Source organism: Petromyzon marinus, chromosome 36 (genome assembly GCF_048934315.1).
Source record: "Petromyzon marinus isolate PM22_M1 ecotype Great Lakes invasive population chromosome 36, UKy_Petmar_22M1.pri1.0, whole genome shotgun sequence".
NCBI lineage: Eukaryota > Metazoa > Chordata > Hyperoartia > Petromyzontiformes > Petromyzontidae > Petromyzon > Petromyzon marinus.
The window spans coordinates 7,171,364-7,189,711 of record NC_133702.1 but is presented as its reverse complement, the minus strand read 5'-3'; the positions used below and the strand labels follow the sequence as shown (position 1 = coordinate 7,189,711).

Sequence of the window (18,348 nt, the reverse complement as noted above, 5' to 3'; positions counted from 1 at the left end):
AGATGGCAGTCATCAGCCAGCCCCCGCAGCCTTCGCGCTTGCCTGATTTACAGCTTAATTAGTCACGAGCCTGCATCGCACCTGCACGTCGACGCATAAAGCTTCCCTCGGAAAGATGAGCCCAGGGCACCCACGACACTCCAGGAGGCGGCGGCGGCTGCGGCGGCGGGGGGGGGGGTGCAGGGAGAGGCTCCACTCGCCCATGGCGGGGCTGAGCCGATCGTCGGGGTGCCGCTGGGCCGGGACGCGCGCGGGAAAACACGGAATGCAATCGGTCGTAGGGAGCACGCGGAAGTATGGAGAGGAGGTCGCTTTGTCCGTCAGGGCCGATCTGCCGTTCGCCGAGCGGCGTCACGCCGCCCTCAATCTAGAGAGAGCAGCGTGGACTTTTCGCCCCTCTTCCGTGTGTCCCGCGGCTCGCTTTCATTGCGTCCAATGCCAAGCGCTTCTCTGGGGCCTCGTGGTAATGGCTCGTTTCTCAAGCTCGCGTAGGACTCTTGGTCTTTTGATTGCCTTGGTGTGTTCCACCGCGCAGCACTGAAACAAAAACACATGGCAGCCAGAGACCGCTATCAGGTTTCAGTTTTGCACCGAGGGGCCATAAAGTGGATTGCATCGGGATTTCTGTGCGCAGGGTAGTGTGAGCCCTCCCGCAGCATTCTACGTGTGCGCGTAGGTGCAGTGTGTTTTATATTTATTACATAGGCTGTAGTGTGAAGAGCGTGTGTGTGTAGTTAGCAGTGCGAGACAGCAGCGCCATTGGTGCAGGAGTTGACACAGCACTGCAAACTCTGTGACCAAAGTAACATTTCTCGCCCTTGGGGGTAACATCAGTAGAATTGTATATCAGCACCTGTCCTGGCCTTCCATTAGGTCTTTTTTTTCGTGTGCTGTCGTATGTTTTTCTGGAATTGGGTGCCTGATGATGATGATGGGGCCCTGGTGAGGTCCTCCACGGTGCATGTATCCTACAGGAGCCTTCAGACCAACAGATGCCTCGTGGTCCGTGTCTCACCGCAGTCACACATCTCTGCCACTGCCGTGGGAGTAGCCCCCACTTCCCTATGTCAACGTCGCCTTAAACGGGTGCCTGGTTGAGGGTGTAAATAACAGCAGTGGGCAATCAAATGCAGTCGTACTAGCTCCTCTGGTACTGTGCTGGCCATAATAGGTGTTCGCTAACAGCACTTGTCTGGATGGCTATATGGGGGGGTGGGGGGGGGGGCTCTTTGTATAGGTTGGTTGTGACACGTTGTGTGCAGCTATCTGCGGACAATTGTTCATGTTGTGATAATATTGTTCATGTTGTGATAAGATTGTTCGTGTTGTAATATGCGTGCATTGAGATGCTTTCCTCTGCTATCAGTGGATGTGAGAGTCACAGTAGAGATTGCATTATTGCCTTTTGCAGTCATGAAGCCGCTTAATTATATTCCATTCATTAAATTAATCACTTGACCTAATGCATTCAAGTGTATATGCAATGCACTCCTGGGCCCTTAATATTGAGACTATTGCAGGCTGCAAGTTTCCCAATTAGCACCAAACTAAATTGACTTTCCCCATGGTACAAAACTCCTCCAGGTTTAAAATTGCTTTCAAGAATAAAATAACAACCTCAAATGCTTTAATGATATAAAACACTTGTTTTATGCAACTCTGCTATTTTGGTGTAAACGATGTACAAGAAAAGAAATAACACCGAAATAACTTGAGCCGGAAAACATATTTACATTTTATCAACTTTGCAAATTACGCTGCTTGCTTTGAATTCACCTTGCGCTGACGTGTTCGGTTATCTGCACATTAATTAATTGTGAGAGTGGTGGCGTAGTGGTTAGTGCACTATATTGTACTAACCCAGTGCCGCGAATTCGATTCCTGCTCGCAGCCAACAGCTGATAAATATCTGAAGTAGTCCTGGGCCTTGCCTACGTCGACTCGGTCTTAAAATAAGTACCCGAACTGGCATGGTGCTGGATATGAGCAAAAAGTGCGTTTATAGGCTGTATGGGGATCTTTGTTTTCGTTGCCTCACAATATTATTACAAATCTTCAGTCTCTTGGTCTCGAGCCACAAAGGTCTCATTTGTGTCTTGGGGGAAAAGTTCAAATCCACCCTGCGTCGTCAGTTCCTTCCCCACACACGCGCACACAGTGACACCATTTCCGCGGCCCAGCATGATAGAAACACTGCACCCCCCCCCCCCTCCTCTCCCTTTGCGCCCATATCTCATGCGTTGGCCCCAGGGTACGTATTGAAGCCGACCTCGCATTAGGGTACGCTCCAGCTCAAATGGCACAATGGCCCATTGTTGAATGCTCGTCGCAGATCCTTAGCTTCCCGCGGAGTTTTTATTTTATTCATTCATTCTCATAATGCTCACTCTGTGGCCCGAAAACATCAAAGTGGGGGGGGGGGGGGAGGGGGGCGGCGGCATGGGGAGGGTGGGGGGGAGACGTCCTTCGCACCTAGCCGGCGTTAGCCTCTGCGTCGCGGCCATTCCACGTGGGTTTTTTTGGTGTTGCGCAGCTTCACGTCTCTGAGCACTTGGCGGCGAGGATCCGGCGGCGAGGATCCGGCGGCGAGGGGCGTCCCTCCAGCCCCCAGCGAGCGGATGCGCGCCGCGACGCGTAATTGTACGTGCTCTTTCGGGCATAGATTTCACACCTCGCCCCCCCCCCCCCCCCCCAAATCCCTTTCTTTTAGGGGCTTAAGCAGCTGCCGGCTGTAAAATCTTCTGGGTGGTTGCAACTCCCCACTGGATTAACTGCAGAAGTCTGTATTAGCGCTCCGTACGCCGTGTTAATCTGTCCACCACATTGGCTGGCAAGCCGAGCGTGGTGTGGCGCGGGTAGCGCGGTGCACATCCCGGCCAATCAAATGCTAATGTGAACTGGAAAGGGAATGGAACGCAAATGAGCGGCTGCCAGAGAGGAAAGGATGCGTGCTGATTGATGATGGCAGACTGTTCCGTCCGCCTACCTTACAGCGTTCTGCCTTAGTTGCCTGTAAGCCCACAAGGCTTAAGGCGAGTTCTGTGCCTGTGACAGCCTCTAGCTTTCTGATTTTATAGGATGGATGAGGTTTTTTTTTTCCTGCCCAGAATGAATTAATTTATTTGTTCTTCTACATCCGTCCTTGTAAATTTGTGATATACGTAGAACCTCTAATGGAAAGTCTGTTAGAGTTTTTATATGTAACCCCCGAGACAGGCGCTTTGAACATTTTTTTTACAAATAATTAACTTTTAATACTCATTCTTTCCATCAATCAAGGTGAAAACTTTTAACTTTATTGTTGGTGTAAACCATTTTAAGGGGTTGCTATAGTACAGCTATCCATCCGGGATTATTTACAGCAATGCAGCTCGCCCATACGTCAAACGCCGACAGAAATCAATTTATCTTCTCGTGGATTCACCCCACTGCAGTCTGCCTGGCTGTGCACAAGCGCCGCTCACAGTGCCACATGTGAGGTTGATGATTCATTGCAACGGTCCTTCCTCTGAGAACCCGACAACCGGACCTATGGATCCCCCCCCGACTCCGCTCACGGGAGACACAACCACGCTCCAACAGCCCGGTCCTCTGACTTGTTCACTTTCTCGCTCGCCTGCCCGCACACGCTGGCTCGCTCGCTTGCTCACTGGCCCGCTCGCTCGCATGACGGGCGCAGATGTCTGTAGCGGCTCTCCCATCTGCCCTGAGGTTTTGCTGAGGGGGGGGGGGGGGGGCTCACGATGGTGATTCGTCAGGGCCCTGGATTCCGTTGCCCGGCTCTCCGTGACCTCAGGCAGCACAACAACTCGGAGAAGCCTCCTAGCCGGATTGCTCCCCGGATTGGTTGCCCACGGGCATAGATGATCCGCAGCGAGCGTTCGCGTCGCGTGCAAGAACTCGCGATTGTGAGCGGCAGGGTGGCACCAGCGGTAACGCTTGTGCCTCACATCGAGAAGGGCCTGGGTTGGATTCCGCGCTCGGGTGACTTTTTATGTTCTCCCCCCCCCCGCTATTCTGCATGCACTTGCATTGTGTTCTCCCTTTTCCTCTGATAGCTGAAAGCAAGGTGTTGGCAAATGACATCGTGGCTTTCCTGAATAAATACATTTTTCAGAAAATGTGCAGGGTCAATCCCGTCTGCCACTAAATCCGGGAAATCCAATGGCTTCTCACGGCGTATGTTTTTTTTTACTTTATTAAAATAAAAATTCCAGTACACAATTTCTCCCCGTAAATTTGCAGACATCACTTTTGAGAAGTTTTGCATTCGCAAAGGGAGACTTTCTCAGAAATACTCACGTGGTTCCTGAAAATGTTTCGTTAGGCATTTCGAAACATCTGATCCACTTTTTTTTGCGCTGCATTGGGGAAGGTGGGGGGGTTTGAGCCAGCTTTCGCAAATGGTTTTTAAGTAGTTATGTTTGTTGCCGGCACGCAGCCCTGCAGTACACGTAGCCTCCGGGATGGGAGAGGGTGCATTGTAAAATACTTTCCCATGCACATCTGTTGCGTGGCGATGTTTTTTTTTTTCTGCTTTGAAAGTCATTGGCAAAAACAAATCCATATGCCCTGTCCACCGCGCACACTAGCGTGCTATTTGTTACACCCCGCGTGTTTATTGCTCGGAGCGTAACGCTGTCCAGTCGGAAACTGACCGTACGGCAGCAAAAACAAATACCCTTGTAATAAATCTGCTGTTTTTCATTGTTACACGTCAATTTGAGGTCACTGGCAGAGCAATTTAAGAGTTTCAGAAGTATTCGTTTGGAAGGTCAAGTGTTGTTTGTTGCACTGCAGAAGTAGCATTTCAGCTTTGCTGAATTGGCCTAATAAGTCAAGGTCTGTTTGGTTTAATCATGTCCCTGTCCGTGGGGAGTAACTCACGATCGTCAGAAGAATGCAATGTTTGGGTGTCGGTGTCATTCAAGAGTTGGTGTTGTGGCGCACGTTGGAAAAATTACTTCAAGTTATTACATTTCATGGTGAGCAACACTGGACCTGCAATCCAGAGGTCGATGGTTCAATTCAATCTCTCAACGCGGAATTTGTAACAAGGGCCACGTTTCTTGATTCCCCACTGTCTCTGTCCAGTGGAATCAATGGGTGCACCACAGTGAGTCAATCGGCATGACGCACATGGTAAGGCAAAGTGTGGGTACACCCACCTCTTCCAAGATGTCTGGCCGTGTGCTGGTATCAAATACCAGCACACAGCTCCGGGCTGCGGCAGGGAAAGAGGACGCTGCATCAGCCACATGCAAATGGATAAGGAGGGTACGGGGGGGGGGGGGTGCGGCGGTGTCTCCGCGTGCAACTCGCAACCGAGCGGCGGTACATCACGCGGGCCGTCGTGTGAATGAAGCCGGCCGGCCTGGCCGTGCTCGCCGTGACGCTATCGCCCCAGGGAAACCCGACCCGGACGTCCCCGTCCACTGCCTACCGCGGTGAGCCCATGGCCCCGTTGCCTTGTCGCTGCCCCCTGCGAAGGCGGGAGTGCCGAGGGAATGCCCCTCGATGGCCTGGGGCGGCGACGTCGGCTCGGCGAGGAGCTCGATGGCGGCCGCGTAAAAACAAGTGTTTTTTTACGCTCGATCCTTCCAAGCAGTCTCAGAAATCGTCGTCTTGAATGCACTACTGTACCATAAGAATGTTAATAGCGGCGAGCGAAGGGGTACGCATTTCACATAAACACAGCCCTTGGGGCATATCAAATGAATTGCAGCATGAAAGCATAGCCTGCAATGGGCCCCTAGGCTTATGTTCGGTTTTGTGCGCCTATAAATGTTTAAAATATAATGATGCCATAAAAACCTTCAAAAAAATAAATATGCAAATTCAACTTTAATTTATTACTCGCCATTTATAAATTGCTTTCAAGAAACGAGCCCCCCCCCCCCCCCCCCCCTTATCCATCGTAGTCTGTTTACGTCGAAGAATTATTGCGAAAGGTTTCCGTCGGATTGGCTCGCAGCATTTGGGCAGCAGATGTGACAAAATGACCCTTTGTAACCAGTGCGGCCAACCTGCCAATGGCAGAGCTCACCCAGCATGAAGTTGGTGCCGGATTCCTAGGCAGGTCAACGAGATCGGGAAAAACGGGGGACAGAGCCAGCTCTGCACCACCGCGATGGAAAGCAGCCTCCGAGTTCCTGTCATGCACCTTGGCACCAGCAGTATATTCCTGGGAGGTATACTAATCCGCGGCAAGGTAAGGTAAAAGGTAAAAACAACGAGCCTACCTTTACCCTACCTTTTACTTTACCACAATTCAATCACTCTACCCTTAACTTTTACCTTTTAGCAAGGTAAGGTAAAAGGTAAAAGTTAAAAAGCAACGAGCCTACCTTGACCCTACCTTTTACCCTTACTCCATACAAATTACCCGATTACAGGATAGAGCGCTTTATTCGTATAGAATACTCTCGAATCGGGCGTTGAGGCTGTCGACGACACCGTCCTCCATAACTTCCTCGTCCCAGTCGTCTTGGTCGATGACGATCTCATCAACAACCTGATCAAGTTCGTCATTGCCGTCGTCCTCGGACGAACGACGGGCAATAAGATCCTGCGCCGCACCGGCCCGGTTAGACGGGACCTTCAGGCAGCCGGCCGCGATCTACGAGGGCAAGCACATGGACTGGATGAAGAGACATATTCTTGGTTCTTTCGGTAAAGTTATGTAGAAGGGAAATAATAAAATAATACAAATAAAACAATACAATTCTCATGACGTTTCGATTGCAACACAAGCAATCATCATCAGGTGTGAAAACCACAAACAAGAACATTTCTTTCTCGAAACGTCGTGAGAATTTTATTGTTTTATTTGTATTGTTTTATTATTTCCCTTCTACGTGACTTGACGATCTCGGCCTTGCGGCGGTACAACTGCCGGACGACCTTGCTGTGCCTGATATTGACGAGCGCCTCGCGCAGTTTGGCGTTGGTCGACTTGATCAGTTTGAGAACTTGGACGACGCCGATCTGGACCGAATGATCCGCGCAGCGAATATGGTGGCAAGCCTGCAACTGCTCATATCCGGCGTCCGCGTTGACCAGGGCGAACAACCTCTTGACAGCACTGATCGCATCGGAGCCATTGTCGCTGGTGACAGCGAGCAGCTTGGTCGACACATTGTGCCCGAGGCTTTGGAGGTGCTTAAACAGAGCGGTGCCAGTGCGCTTGCCGACACCCCTTCCGGACTGCAGATCGAGGATCGTCAGGAGCATGGATTTCGACGCACCAGATTTGGTGTCGATCCAGTGCACCGTGATCATCCAAAATCCCTTCAGGTTGCGGTTCGACCACCCGTCGATGGTGAGCGAGATGGCGACATCCAGGTTGGAGAAGAACGCCCCGACGATGGGCAGCATGATGGCATGAAGCTCGACAATCCTGCGAGTGACGGTGCGGGTCGACGGGCCCTCTTATCCCTGCGTCAATGTGTGGACCAAGGTCTTGAACTTGTCGCTACTGGCGGCTCGCAAAGAGCTTGCAGCTTGGATAACAAAATCAACCACCGCCACGTTCTCATATTTGACCAGGAGGCGTTCCAGGATTGCTGGCCGGCTCAGCGTTTGCCGCTTTAGGCGGCTCGCCGACGTTCCGACCTCGCTGCCTGGGGCGAGCACGTTGTGCTTCTTGAGGTGGGGCTTCCCACCCCGACGCGTTCGTGTGGGAGGAAAACCACTCGCGGCAGTGCGCCCGCTGCCGCTTTCCTTGACGCTCACGGGGATCACCCTCCACGCAATCGTGCGTGCGCTCCCACGGGGAACGCATGCCGCTGCCGTCTTTCGATTGCTGTTCGCAGCGACCCCGGAAATGCCGTTGCTGGCATCCTCGACCTCATCCTCTACCTCAAGAACGTCGTCCGTCTCCATCTGGTCCGACATCAATGATCCAAATTTCAAATGGAGGCCACGGACTGCGCCACGGAGCTTTTAGCGAGCGGTAAACAAGGTATTTACCGGGTAATCCTTCTCGCTACCTTTACCCTACCGGGTAATTCTTCCGCGCTACCTTTACCCTACTACCCTTTACCTTACCCCTTAGCATGGTCGACACCTTTACCCTTTTACCCGGTTAAAAGGGTAAATTACCGTACCTTGCCGAGGCCTAGGTATCCTGATCTCCTCCGTGAGCCTCCTCTGCTCCTTGCCGTGTGATTTAGAATTCCCTGTTGGGGAGAGTTTGTCTGTCTCTCGTCTGAGGGTGCGGCTTGCCATTTGGCAGTCGCATTCCAAAACACTTGCCAATAATTTTTAATTGGATGGATATTGACTCCTTGTGCGGCGGGGAAACGGTTGGGGGAACGATGGGGGGAGAGAGAGAGAGCAAAGCTCATCTGCGTTCCAAGTTTAACATGCGTGTGTCATGAAACAAATTGCTGTAAAATCGGGTCGCACACAAAAAACGTATTCAAACGGATGCGCATCAAATGAAACAACCTTCACTGGTGTCGTGCGTGCGATGTGCGGAAAAAAAAACGAGGGGCGTGTTTGCTTATTTTCTTAATCTGTAAAACTGACATCAAAACCTTTGATGATTCTCTCGCCTCTACATATAAACAGGATTAATGATGAAGCAAAAAAAGATTGGTCTCCCAAAAGCACGCTCCAGGCCTTGCATTGCAGATGACAGCGCAATCTATATTTTATCTTTGCCCTTTCCTATTGAAGGCTTGTTGCTTGGCAGTGCCTTTTCCCCAAAGCTTCGGAGTTTGATGGGGACCGTTCACGGATGGCTCTGCTTTTCATCAGACGGTTCAAACAGCTGATAATATTTGACCCGCGCGACCAGCTACAAGCGGCGATCACTCAAAAAAACCTCACGAGGTGAAAACGTACGGTGTGTCGCAAAATCCGCTCGGATGTGCACGCGAGTTCTCCCCCACCCTCACCGCACGCGCTGCCCGTGTCCACCGGGGCGACCGCCGGAACGTCGCCCGCGTCCCTAAGCGGTGGCGGGCCCCCCCCCACCCCCCCCCCCCCCGGGCCGTTGTGAAACGAATTGCGGCGCTGCCGGCTGAGGCGCGGGGCGGGGGGGGTGATAGGGGTGGTCAGGTTATGTTGTTGTTGGGTTGGTGGAGGTGGCCGTGGTGATGAGGGGGGGGGGCAGGTTTTGTGTGGGCGCTCCACGGGGGAAATAGGAACCCTTTATGTTTTTTTTTTTATGTTGGGCGGGGGGGGGCGCCTCAGTCACACGGGGGAGAGAAGGACCTGCAACCCCTTCGCAAATACAACTACACGACGCAATTTCCTGGCCGCATTGAGTCTCGTTTTTCAGTTAGTGGTGTTGCGGGGGTGTTTTTGTCGTCGTTGTAGCTGTTTACAATCAAAGATGTTTGTGTTTTTCCAACTGCGCGTGTCACTTACTTCAAGTTGCGAAGAAGCCATTTGCATGGCAAGGGTTGCCCGTGTGAGCATGTTTTATTGACACGCAGTGCTCAAATGCAGAGAGCGTTCACATAATATATGCACATGTTTTACCATTAATGTTTTTTTTCTTGCATTTTTATGCATTCGTATTTTTTATGTTTTTTTCCCCCATCCTGGAGTTCATATGATTCGAATGTATAAGCTTGCAGGATTGTCCAGATGTTTTAAAAATAGCTTATAAAACATTTAGCGCAGGTTTACCATACATACCACTTATATTTTAACGTCGTATTTTATGTATCAATACATGTATAGTAATACCCCAATTTACATCTCCCCCTCTTGCGTCTTCTTGCAAATGCGTCGTCACTTGAATACCGCTGCCCGATTTACGTCGCCTCAACGCGTGCGTACGTCGCTGACAGCATCATCTGTCCTGTCTCCTCTCAGCCTTCGCTTCCACCTACCCTGGAAATCGCTTTGCTTTACGTCATTTCGATATTCGTCACACCTTCCAGGAATGCATCCCCCGGTGGCGAGATGTTAACTACCTCGCCTGGTATACAGGTCATGGGTTCCATTCTGACTCTGATGCCTGCACGTTCTCCCCGTGGTCGCGTGGATTTTACTGCAGCTCCTCCGGCTTTTCCCTCCACATTTAGAATCAACATGCCTTTAGAGTATTTGGCTGCTATAGATTTCCACACGATAAGCCACTTCGCTGAGCTATCATTTGTGGCCAGGTCGCTTCTGTGGGTCTTATCTGGTAAAACAAAAATAGTTTATATTCTTGGTCCTTTTGGTAAAGTCACGTTGAAGGGAAACAATAAAAATTTTATTGTTTTATATATATTGTATTATTTTATTGTTTCCCTTCAACGTGACTTTACCGAAAGAACCAAGAATATGAATCACTGCAGTCACGAAAGCTTTAAATCAAAATAAAAATCGTTTAGTTTCGTTTTTAATAAACCAGGGCACTACTGTATTCGTTTACTGTGTTCACACCTAAGATTAGCACAGTTGGCAAAGTACGGTGCGAAAGAAGTTCCACACACAGCCACAGTTATAATCATCATCATCGCCATCGTTTCCTTGACTGTAGAAGTTGTTGGAGAACCAGTGACGCTTTGGCAGTCCACTTCATCCATCTCTTGCGGCCCCTTGCGTCTGCACAACGTCTGCCGCTGACCTCCGTGTCCCAAGTCGTGACGTTCACTTCACCGTCCAGCCGGTTCCTTGGCTGATCTCTCTTCCTCGTCCCTTGCACCGGGGTCCTGCGGGACGCTGATGGAGAGTCCCTCTGGTCTCTTTGAGTGATGCGGCAAACCCATCGCAGCTTCCTTCTCACTGCAATGGACAGTAGGGGTGCTTGTACCACGTTACTTTCAGTGCTCATGTGCATCTGTGTTTCGTATTAAAACGGCCAAAAAAATCGCCACTTTACGCTGATAAATCCCTTTTTTGTAACATATTTTCTCAAAACTGCCCTTAATTTTAAAATACCCGTGCTCTTTGTGTGCACACGCTACGCTGTGTGTATGGTGGAGTGGTGACGCAGTGGTCATCCCGAGTTTAATTCAGTTGCCAGTGATATCTGAACCTGTCCTGAGCCTTCAACAAAGCTGCCCTGACCAGTGTGGTGAAGTATGGTCAAAGCAACCATATTGACCGATATAGTGTGGGGAGGCTTTTACACAGTAGCGGATTGACAAAAGGCTATAGAGTATGTAAATCTTACTACATATGAACGTATTTTTTTTGCGTTTAGTTGTCCTTCCCCCGCGCCTTCAATTAGCACGGTTGGCTACGTACGTTGCGAAAGCAGTTTCCAGGCCATCTTAGTCAGACTAAATTGCAATTGTATTTAAACTAAAAAAAAATCCACACTTGCTGCGAGTGTGTAGTTCCCTGCGATATATCCCATGCACAAAATTGACCATGCCATTGGCTAATAAATGGCTACTCTGTGTGCAATCGCTGTTGTGCGACCTCCCACATCCGCGAGCCGGCAAGACGGGAGGCTGTATTAGGCGGCGTCACGCGTACGAGCTGCGGGAGCATTGGCGAGGGTGCGAGCCGGCAATACCGGAGGCCTTGGAGGCACGAGGACTGGGAGCTCCCCACCAGGAACCACCTCCTGCCGTGCGACACAATGGGCTCTTCCGGGGGGGGTGGTGGGGGGCAGTTGTCTAGCGACACAGTACAGGGAGCTGCCGCCAAAACAATTTGGAGCGAGTGCGAACGGACGCACGGTGGGGAGAACGATAAATTGTGCATCCCTCCCCTCCCCTCCAGCCAGCCCTTGACACGCTTGCTCACTCGGAGGGTGATTGCTGACACGGCACTGCGATGTAAGGTGAAACTTGCGAACAGGGATATTTTTAAAGCACCTGCGATATATGTTATGAAATATATATTCATTTAAATGAGTGTGAATAACACTGTGTGTGGTGCATTGTCGAATGAATAATGGTAAAATGCCACGTCGATGCAGCCAGAAAGAAAAAAATTCGAGTCTCCCAATGCCCGGGTAACATTTGGTGAGTAATCGAGCCCTGTGCATGCGCCGATGTTGGGGTAAGGAAGGTGAATGCACATTTTTGTTCTCAGACGTGCCGTCCCCAATGACAAAGGCACTTAAGTATTTAACAAGAGGCTAAACCAGGAAGTGTTCCTGTCACGATCGTTTTGCCGGCAGCACAGAAATGCAGAACTTCATTTTTTTCACTTCACGCTTTTAATCAGCTGATTTTAAGACATGTTCAGCGAATTGAGAATTTCTAGCACATTTTAATTTGGGATTCGGATGTGTACATTGATATAGGGGCGCCAGCTCCCACAATGCCTGTTACATTAATGCAAGAAGGGAGGGTGGGGGGGGTGGGGGAAAAAGCACCATAAAATTGAACGGGCATGTGTTACAATAACAATTGCAACATAGGTAACGGTGTAAGTGGCTTAACGGTTGACTCCCGGTGGGAGCGCGCTTGGAGGCGAGCGCCGTTCCACCACGAGCGTGGCCTCGTGACAACGTCAGGTGTAAGGTCACGCCGCTGAGCCACCGTGACCACCGCAAACTCGACTTGGCGCTCTCTGCCAGCGCTTTGAAGTCTCTTAGCCCAGGGCCAGTTTTCATTTTAATTCCCGACAACAAAAAACATGCGGGAATAAATTGTGGGTTTTTTTTCGTTGTGCCGTTCGTCCCTTCGCCATGGTTCATGGGTGCAGATTATGAGCAGGAGGTCACGAGCCCGGGCGCTGCCTTTGATCAGGGTCAGGCATGCCCCGAGGTTGTCAGTGATTATGCCTGGGTAATATATTCCTTGTTAGAAGATGGGCCAAGCTACCAGTGTGCAAATGAGCAAGAGCCGATTTACATGCTTAGCCCCGAAACAGACCGGGCCTGTTCTTCCAAATGGCTCAGAGCGGTCTTAGAATGTGTTCGTAGATGTTCCTCATTGTGGAAGGTTCCCGCTTTACCCATCAAAGCTGCATTCTGCATTTTCTGATGACAGTGTGCTTGGCCTGTGAATCTCTCGTGGCAGGCAGGGTGCGACAATGATTTATGGCAGAACTCTATCGTTCGTTCACTCTCTGTGCGAACGGCTCTCGCTTATTTATTTATTTGCTTCCCATTCCTTTCCCCTCAGACATCCCAGTTTTCCTGCTGGAGCCACATGCCAGGGAGTGAACAGAGAGCACCCTGCGGCCTTGAATGAGTGCAGCGTAGGGCTGGGGACGTGTGAAGTTCCAGCAGTAAATCACACCTACTTAGGGGGCCCTCGGCTTCCCACTGCTAGCCTTGATAGATAGTGATCCGCATGGCTTTCATGTGCACTTATAAAACAATTGGCCCCCTGCAGAGCAGTATGTCAGGGATTGGCCAGTGCAACTTTGTCTGGACCGCTATGCCTCATATACTATTTTGTTTCTCTTCCTCCAGGAGAGAAATATAATATGCTAGCTTCGGTGTGTGTGTCTGTGTGTGCACATGTATGTGCGACTAGTGTAGTGGTTAGGGCACTGCGCTACAAAGCCGGCAATCCGAGTTCGATTCCCGCCCATGGCCAACATCAGTGGCAAATATCTGAACCGGTCCTGGGCCTTCTATAGGTCAACTCGACCATAAATTAACGGCAGGTAAAGAATGTACACATCATCGTTGGGGAGACAAAGGCAGCCGGGTGTAGTGCTGAACACCCCCCCCCCCCACTCCCTTGTGTGCCGTGTCAGCAGTCATAGGTGCTCGCTAACAGCACTTACCCCGGCAGCCTGAAAAGGCTATATGGGGGATCTTTGTCTTTGTGTATGTGTGGGGACAGGCGCCTATCTCTGCAGACTGCATACGGTGACCATTAATCCTGCACGGGAATTTTAATTAGTTACCTAATAGCTGCCGTCAAGCGCTTCTTATGAACACATTCCGTGGAATATTGCCACGAATATTCCACGGAATGTGTTTTGGTGCCACGTTCCGAATGCCGCTGAAAATCGGGATGCTCTCGTTATCGGGAGCAGTGTTCCGGGCCTTGTAATCCAGCGCCGCATGTTTACACATCGCGTTCTGCTGTGAGGGTTTGAACAGCTCCCAGGAGAGGGCGGTGAGAGTGAATTGAATTTGTTTCGTATGAAACTGGCAAGAAATAGCGGAACCATATAACTTGTTGCCCTCTGATTTTAAATTCATTCTCAGCTTTATAAACGGTACCGTTTCATTCACCCCATTGACCGTGGTCACAGTCAACACAAACTGCACACCAGTGCCAAAAAAGCGTTGCTCTTACCAAATAAAACGCACGATCATCATTGCTTTCCGATGGGCTGTGGCATCACTTTCATTTTTTCACCTTTTTTTACCTTCAAAAGGCAACACCGAAAGATGAAAGTACCCCAACAGATGAAAATGGTTTCGTTTTATTTGAACTGGTGTGACGTCTCTTTGTGGTGGTGGTGGCGACGGCGGCGGCGGTGGTGAAAACGTCTCTAAATAATTTTCACTTAAACGGCGTAAAGGTAAAAGAAGAAAAAAATCCGCACATCAGCCCGCGCATGAATGATGGATGATGTTGACTTGCGAGGCATTGTGCTCGCACACAAACAGCAATTGGGCAGGTGTTTTGCTGCAATGCATTCCCAAACAGCTTAAGCTGATACTGCAGGCCAAAACTTCATAGGGGCATTGGATTTATGAACACAATGCCGTTCTTTGGCTTATGAGGGGGGATTGCAAAGAGGTTATGGGTTAGGCTTAGGCCAGTCTTAGGCTGTGATGGGAAGCATGTACCTCCCCGCCCGCCCCCAGGCGAGCTCTCCTTTCCAGAGAGGCCTGTGCTGCACGGTCGCGCGTGCCTGTGCGCAGTAGGTAACACGGCTAGCGCAAAGGTGATTTAGTTGGTGCCGACGTCACGTCACGGCGCACTCGGAGTTCAAAGAGCCTCACAAAAACTCGATGCTTTCTTCAATATCTTTGCCCTGAATGGAAAAAAAAGGATAATTGGCGACGCGTCAGACAATGGCCCTTCTACGTAGCACATACGGGATGCACAATGAAGATGGGCCATCACCTGAAACGTCGCCTGTTGTATGTGTGTATTATTTTAGGGCAGCGTCATTGACAAATATGTTGGGGTTTTTTTTTTTGCTTTGTGCACCACTGCCGACACAGTATCACTAGAAAATAACCATATGAACAGCTTCGCAGTTCGAATGAAGGTGGTCACTAAAAGAGGATGTGGGGTGATGTGTTGAAATGGAAGTGACTGGCATTTGGAATTTATATAATTAAATAACGTTCACATTAAGCAGAATTGAAAGGTATATGAATTAATGGAGAGAGTGACAATTGAGTGTAAAGGTCATGCATATGCTTTATATATATAATTGTTTCATTTCAATTTCAAAATCCCCACGCGGTCACCCCACGCTAGTTGGGTTTAATTGTGTTACAATATCTCATTACATGGACACCTATCCTCGGAAAATCTGTCTCTCTTTTTTTTCTTTGTTTCTTCTCCGAAGGCGGATGAATATTTCATAGATTTGAAAGTCAAACGTAAATTGTTGCAGCAAAGGCAACAGCGTCTGCTCTTCGTCATCCTGGTTCTCTTTTTTTTTTGTAACGAGCTTGATCAATTTCCATCTTGGCAGCAACGGCCGTTGCCCCTTCGAGCCGGGTTAAAGCCGGTGGTGCATACCAAAGATGAGCCATTAATCAATTTTGTAGAATAAATGTTACGGGTTTTTTTTTTTGGTGCGTGTGTAACAGAGGAGGAGCAGGAAGAGAGGAGACGCTCTGAGCCTCCACAGCACGTGAGACGCACGTCAGAGTGCTAAACGATGAAAATGATGTCTTTCGCCCGAAGCTGGACGAAATTGTTCTTTTTGACGCCTTTTCCATAAATAGGGTTTAAATTAAATTAGGCTGCGTAGGGTGAATTAAACGTGGGGTATGACTGCGGGGATCTCTAAATTAACCTCATTGTTAATGGACACGATTTTGTTTTATAACTATCTAAGCTATTGCCGATATTAAGTTGCTGTCCAAATGTTATTTTGTCTTCTCCAAAGGAAAAAATAAGTGTTTTACCACGCTTAACGCTGCAGGAAGAAGGTTAATTGGTCACATTGCTGACCACCCTTTGAAATTATATTACAGATGAGACTGCTTAGTTTTCATAAAAATTGTATATATACCTACATGTATCTCTATATACACAGACACGTATGAAATGCACTTAAAAGTTATTTATGGTCATGGCATTATAATAATAAAACACACTGACAAAATATTAGTGTTTATTTAGAATCCCATAAAAATTTCATTTTAATTTATAATAATATACAGCCCATTATCATTCCACTGCCAGATGATGGCCTTTCCACACCATATCGGTTATGGGAGGTTTTTTTTACCATACTTCACCGTACTAATTAGTGTGGGGTCAATGATGGGGGGGGCAGGGTAAGGCGTCTCAGAACCAGTTCAGATATCATTTGCCACCAATGTTGGCCATGGCCGAGAATCTAACTCGGCCCGCGGGGTTCGTAGCGCAGTGCCAACGAGAGAATAATCTCGTGACATTGACAATCATTGTGACTGTACGTACACTATTATTATCCCGTGCTTAACATGGTCTGATTGCCCATCATATGCGCATGTGTGTTTGTAAAAGTTCAGCAGGAAATGTAATGTATATGTGGGAATGTTGGGAGAGTTTAATTGCAGTTGTGTCGTACTATAGCCCGTTGACTCTTACGCAGGAAAGTCGAATTTAACAATAGATAACAATGGCTCCTTGTACACATGCAAAATAAATAAATAAAAATACACCGATTGCATCTGATTGTAAACTCTTGGATTCACTGCTAGGCTAGGACAATGCGAATTATCGCGTGTTTAAGATACCTGCACTGTTAAAAGTAACAAAATGTTACATTGCTACCTCAAATTCAAAGTGTTACATTTTTGTCATGTTCTGTTTATTTTATTCTTGAAATTTATTTTATTTTCCATAAGTGTACATTTTATTGAATTTTTTTAATTTGCCTTAATTCTGTGCACATTGTTCATATTTGGAATCTGTTATTGGTATTTTTAATTACCTTATGTAAAGATCCGTGAGTGATTCGTCTAATTTTGGGCGATATTGTAGTTGCCTGTTTGCTGTATGGTGTATTTATATATTTATAGCGCACCATTGACCTAAGGCACTTCAGACGTTTCATTCGGCTCTTCCCTGAACAGAAGTATTGGTCGAAGTGCCGGTAGTGAGCTAGTCCAATGTCACATCCCAGTTTCAAATGTTACACATGACCAGGTATTGAAGCCAGGTCTGTGGAACGATAAACAATGTGACCACCTCTCACAACTAAAATTTTAAATTCCCCCCCGACCATAGTAATACAGACTGTTGAAGAACATGCTGTTCAGGGCTACCTATTAAGGTTGGCATGGAAAAAGAGGAAAATAATGTGACCAGCTCTACCACCGTGTGGAACTGGCATCGCTCCTGAGTGGCCATGTTCACAACATGCTCCAAGTACTCATTTAAGGCTGAGCCAACGTAAAGGGAGTCCACCGACTAATGTGGATAAAGGTCCGTGTGGCTCAGCGGTAGAGCGAGTATCTTGCAATCGGAAGGTTGAGCGTTCAAATTCTGGTTAGGGGTTGACTCAGCCCATCACACCTCTTGGGTCAAAATTATTTCGTGGAGAAGTAAAAATTCGACTCACCCCCACTGTAGGAATGTGGAATTTCCCACCACTGGCTCAGAGATACACACGGGTGATTAGCACTGCCTCTGCATTCATTTGCACAGAAAATCACTTTTGTGTTGACTTCGACAGAAGAGCTGGATGACCAACTTTGTGGAATGGGCCGAACATTCTGCAGAAACCAACCTAAGGATGTTTCAAGACAGATGAATGGAGGAAGGCAGTGGTGGCAACAGCTGTGATTCCCAAATGACCATAAGTCAAGGGACTCACATGACAAAATAGGGGAGGCCCAGAACAGGTTCAGATACCCAATGCCACTGATGTTATCCATGGCTGGGAATTAATCATAATGATTTAGATCCATTTGTCAATCTAATGCTGGATGAGGGCCTCCTCATGCCATGTCTGTCATAGGGGTTACTTGACCATACATCACTGCGCTGGTCAGTGCGGGTTGGTGAAGTGCATGTATGTTGAATTTCTTTCGCACCATACGTAGCCAACCGTAGCGAACCGTCGTGGGGGCTAGAACCCAGATAAGATATCACTCGCCACTGATGTGAGATATCACTCGCCACTGGTGTTAGATAGCACTCGCCACCGATGTTAGCCATGGCCGGGAATCAAAACTCCGTTCACCAGGTTGACAGCACGGCGCCGTTAACCGCAACTCCACCACTCCCCACGACACAGGACAAATACCGCCCGTATAGGTAACATACAGCTCCCCACAATGCACATACACAC

The 18,348-nt window shown here is 48.8% G+C and overlaps 1 protein-coding gene across 4 annotated transcripts in view; it reads left to right on the top strand.

Annotated features, from left to right (window-relative positions):
- The window catches only part of LOC116949346 (ERC protein 2-like), a 176,894-nt gene that overhangs the window by 153,270 nt on the left and 5,276 nt on the right, over window positions 1-18,348 (top strand). The gene's annotated exons all lie outside the window — the stretch shown is intronic.